The 5,249-nt window shown below is 42.6% G+C and overlaps 1 long non-coding RNA gene across 1 annotated transcript in view; it reads right to left on the reverse strand.

Annotated features, from left to right (window-relative positions):
* Positions 1 to 4,048: 4,048 nt before the first annotated feature.
* LOC107182177 overlaps positions 4,049 to 5,249 on the reverse strand; it is a 3,649-nt gene continuing 2,448 nt past the window's right edge. Inside the window, exon 2 of the long non-coding RNA XR_001512899.1 lies at positions 4,049 to 4,381. This is a non-coding gene — a long non-coding RNA (uncharacterized LOC107182177). The remainder of the gene's footprint in view (positions 4,382 to 5,249) is intronic.

The following is a 5,249-nucleotide window of genomic DNA, read 5'->3' on the forward strand; positions in this document are numbered from 1 at the left end:
AAGCAGTCAACAGGCTGAGCTTGCACAGGAGAGCCCATTTGATGCAGCCCACACCTCCTCCAGCGAAGGAATCAGAACCTGACTTGCCAGCCCCATCTGTTTGCTGCTTCTGCCTTCGCTGCCTCCTCTGTTTGACCTCCTGCAGGTCCAAGTAGGAGAGTAAACCTACTGCCTGGAGTCCCTGGGGGTCCAGATCCGCTGTTTGACATTTCTGCTGACTCACTCACGGTGGCTTGCTTGTATGTTTGGCGACCTTTTATGTGGACTAACCCTTGGCTTACCTTCAAGGACTTCCCAGGGGCCTGGTGAGAGTGACTCCTTCCACGTGAAACCTGCATTCGATTCCGCAAAGTGTCCCAGGCTACCAACCAGGAAGCACTTGAAAATGATTTCTCTGTCGGGGTGTCTTTTTTTGTTTTCTTTTTTTTGATTGTATGATAGTGTAAATGCAAACCTGGAACCTGTGTGAGGTTAGGCCCATGATGTGAAATTTTAGGGGAGACTTTTCTACCCCTTAACTCTGAGCAGAAGCCCAAGACAGATAAACGACTTGCGGGTAGTGGTTTCTTTTTGTTTTTTTTGATCACCCTTTCACTCAAACTGCAACCTTTGGCTGTAGGGACTGCTCCATTCTCCTACCTTGTACAGGCCAAAGACAGTGAGTATCTCCTCTCCCTCCACATGGCTTTTGAAGCCCAGTCTCTAGTTTTCTAGAATAGCAGGCTCTACAGGGCAGCGGTGGCCTCAACTCTGGTTTTCTTTTGTGGATTTTTCTTGCTTCCTTGAGAGTTTGTCTATTATTTTAAATGTGTTTGTTTTGTGGGGGGAAGTTGTTGCAGGGTATCTCATTTGCCATATTGCTGAAAGTGGGTTTCCATGAGAAATGAACAAAACCAAACCTTGATTTTGGACCTCCAGGCTCCAGAACGGTGAGTAAATTTGTTGTTCATACACCCAGTGGTGTTTTGTTATGATAACCCTGACAAATACAGTGCCTGTCAGTGAGCTTTAATGATTATTAATGTTCTGCCCTTGTTTCCTATTATCCCCTCCCCAACATTCACTTTTTAATTTTTTGCTGAATTATTTTAAAGCAAATCCATAGCATCACTTTACTGGTAATTACATCGTTATCTATTTCTAACAGGCAAGAACTTTTTGAACACAGCCACAGTCTCCATGTGGCTTTTGACTAAAAATCCCATTTCTCAGGACTGATTGTGGGTACCCTTCTCACATGCTCCACTGGCCTTTGGGGAGGGAAGGGCACCTGTGGTGGGGCTTGTTGGCAAGGTCCCACCCCCCTTCACCTTACAGCAGGCCAGGCTTCTGCTGTGCCCAGCACCTTGCTATCCACTCACCAGTCAGCAGCTATCTACTAAAGTCCCCACTTCCACCAAGTCCCTTGGACTGGATGGAGATGTGCAATCTGCCCACCTCTATTTCCCTAAGAGTTCATTATTATTTTTTAATCCTCACCTGAGAATATTTTTCCATTGACTTTTAGAGAGAGTGGAAGAGAGAGGCAAAGACAGAGAGAAATATCAGTGAGAGAGAGATACATCGATTGGTTGCCTCCTGTATGAGCCCCGACCAGGGCCTGGACTGGGGAGAAGCCTGCAACCGAGGTACATGCCCTCGACCAGAATCAAACCTGGGATCCTTTAGTCTGCAGGGCAACGCTCTATCCACTGAGCCAAACCAGCTAAGGAAAGAGTTATTCTATAACTGGAAGGTTGTACCTCTTAATCCCCTTCACCTATTTCATCTGCTGAAAGTAAGTTAATGGATTGGAAGACTCAATCTAAGTACTTCATGTATGCTATGTATGCTATAACCAAGGCATTCCTAGGGGCTACCCATAGGGCCAGATTGGTGACCTCAGATCCAGGCTCCATGGTCGAGGACACACAGAGCCTTGGTCTCTTTAATATGCAACTCCCAAGAAAGTTTCTGACAGTTTAAGAACTAGAACCAGCCACAGGGGGAAAAAAGGCCATTGATTGTCACCCATTGGCTAACCCAAGGCAGATGATGCTGTCTCTTCTCCAAATTATCAGCCACGTGGAGGGGTAACAAAGATCCCCAGTGCCAGGGAGAGATGGGAAGACAAGGAAGATTGTCATAGAGCATGTGTGGGGTTTCATGTCATGAGGGAGGGAGAGGTGCGAGATGTTGGGGAGACAGTTACATGATACAAGTGTCAGGAAGCTGGTTCTGAGGTGGAAGTGGAGTCAAATCCCTTTTTGGTCAGCTGGTTTCTTCACTGTCCTTGGGGCTGGGTTCTGAAATAAATTTCCTGTGTGAGTGTTGGATCTGCTCACTTACTGGATCCAACAGCGTGAACATGCCATCATGGGCCCTCAAAAGACAAGTGTGTGGGTAGCCAGGCTTGAGACAAGTCTCTATGACAGTGGTTCTCAACCTGTGGGTCGCGACCCCTTTGGTGGTCAAACGATCCTTTCACAGAGGTCGCCTAAGTCCATCCTGCATATCAGATATTTACATTATGATTCAGAACAGTAGCAACATTATAGTTATGAAGTAGCAACGAAAATAATTTTATGGTTGGGTCACAACATGAGGAGCTGTATTTAAAGGGCCAGAAGGTTGAGAACCACTGCTCTCTGACATGCCATCAAAGCAAGGTACCATTGTCCTTTACACCCTGGACTCAAACACATAGGTGACAAGGCAATAACTGTCAGGTCAGTAAGAGACAGTTACTTTGGGAATTCAGGGGGGAAGAAAGGGCACCACCCTGTAGGCTGGGGCAGTCACAAAAGGCTTCAGGTCATCGAGCTGGTCTTGTAGAAAGGAATATAATAATAGAAAACATGATGAAAACCAAGACTGGGCTCCTATCAATAAATGTTTTTTGTTTGATACTAAATACATGTGTAAGGAAAATGCAAGCTGCTGAGCTGTGAGCATAGTATATAAAAATTATACTTGAAAACTTATGCTTGTAGATGCACACACTTGTAAGGGTCCATATTCTATCAGTCAAGTTTTCCTGAGTGTAAGCAACAGAACTGCCTCTACGGAATTTACCAGAAGAATGTAGGGGATCTCACAGAACTGAAAGGAAGGCCAAAAAGAACAAGGTCAGAAAGAGCAAGGATCAGGAAGATCTGATGGGCTTCACTGCAGAACCCACTGAAGTTGCCCCGCAATGTAAACACCGAGTCTAAACCATCCTCTGGTTGCTCTGATTAATATGCAATGATCCATGAGCAAGTCCAGAGTCCAGTTGGTGTGGCTTTGTTCATGTGCCCCCAACTATTGGCTGGGGGAAATGAGTATATTTTATTTTTCATTCCCCCAAGATTATACCTAGCAGGGGAGAGAGGAGTCCCAAAAAGGCAATGCCACTCCCAAAAGTAAAAGGTGGACTGCTGGGCAGCACAAGAACCACAAATCTCCACTACACACACCACATTAATTCTGGTTTCCTCTGGGGAGAAGGAACCTAGAACAGTCCTCTGCGATAGTGGGATTTTTAACACCGTACAATGATTTGTTAAGTTTATGCTAAAAAATAAATCTTTGTTCCAAACACACAGGAAAAATGAGCAGGCTACAAAAAGAGAGGCTACATATATACATATATACAACCACACACACACACACACACAAACATAATCTCTTTGAACCAGAAATCAAAATGCTGCCACCAGGTGACTCTGGTTTGGGGTGCAATATCCCCAATGTCCTTATGGGCATTTGTTACCAGTTGTAACATATACCTGGATTTATATTGAGGTCCTGAAGCTCATAAGGGAAGCACCCACAAGACCATCAGAGAGGTTGAAAGAGTGACGGAAAGAAAACCATAATCTTACAGAATACACGAGGAAACTCAATGTTAAGCTAGCCAATAAAATCAACAAAAGCAGAACAGGAATTCATTCCAGAATAGCCTGAAAGGGTAAAATAAATTATGTTGAGAATATCTAGAGATAAATGAAAGTTATACTTTCATTAAGAAAGAATTATAAATTATTTAATAAAAATGAATTAAATAAAACCAGATGTACATAATCAATTAGAAATCATGGAAACAAAAATATAGTTTAATATTTAAAATGCAATGAACAATGTAAGGTAGATATAGTAAAGAGTGAATGAGTGAAACGGAAGACAATACTGAAAAAATCACCCAAAATGCAACACACACTCCCCTCTACTTACATAACTAATAGACACTTCAAATATTTTTAGCCAAGGCACCCCATCTTCAAATCACATCTTTATTAGGATAAGCAAAAGAGGTCAAAACATAGCCATTCCAGTTGAAGTGGAAGTGGTAGGACTGGCCTGTGTTATTAAATGAGCATTAGGGTATAACTTGATAATTCCATTGTTCTCTTGGAAATTGCTACAGTGATGCATTTTTAAAAATCATATATTAGCCCGACTAAATAATGCTCATGTTGAAGACAGAAGCTGCTTTATCCTCCCATCCAAGCCCTCAAAAAGTATTTTACCTTGGTTATGGTTTAACGAATTACAATATAAGAAAATTCAGTTCACTCACACTAGCTAGCAACTAAAAAATAAGGTTTATGTTTAAATTGTGAGGGCACTCTAAGGTCAACTCTATTGTCACAGAACTGAAACTGTATTTAACCATGAGTTAGATTCAACTCAAGAAGAAAAGGTGCAAAAGAATCCAGATTACGTAGAACTCTAAAAACTAAATTTAGCCGAAGCCGGTTTGGCTCAGTGGATAGAGTGTCGGCCTGCGGACTGGGGGATCCCAGGTTCGTTTCCGGTCAAGGGCATGTACCTGGGTTGCGGGCACATCCCCAGTGGGAGATGTGCAGGAGGCAGCTGATCGATGTTTCTCTCTCATTGATGTTTCTAACTCTCTATCTCTCTCCCTTCCTCTCTGTAAAAAATCAATAAAATATATTTTAAAAAAAATTAAAAAAACAAAACTCAATTTAAGAACAATAATTAATGAAATAGTAAAAAAATTTGCTCAATACTACTAGAACCTAGTATATATATAATAAAAGCGTAATATAATTAAACCAGACAGCTGAACAACCTTCCAGATGTCCTTGTGGACAACCTTTTGGATGAGGTTGGGACTGTGAGGGCCGAGCCCCCTGCACGAATTTCGTGCATTGGGCCTCTAGTGTGTGTGTGTGTGTGTGTGTGTGTATTTGGCAATCTAATCAAGAATGCAGCCCCTCACCCAAAGAAAATATTAACAAAAAAGTGGTCACACTTAGGGAAGA

This window comes from Myotis davidii, unplaced genomic scaffold (genome assembly GCF_000327345.1).
Source record: "Myotis davidii unplaced genomic scaffold, ASM32734v1 scaffold32, whole genome shotgun sequence".
In the NCBI taxonomy this organism is placed as follows: Eukaryota; Metazoa; Chordata; class Mammalia; order Chiroptera; family Vespertilionidae; genus Myotis; species Myotis davidii.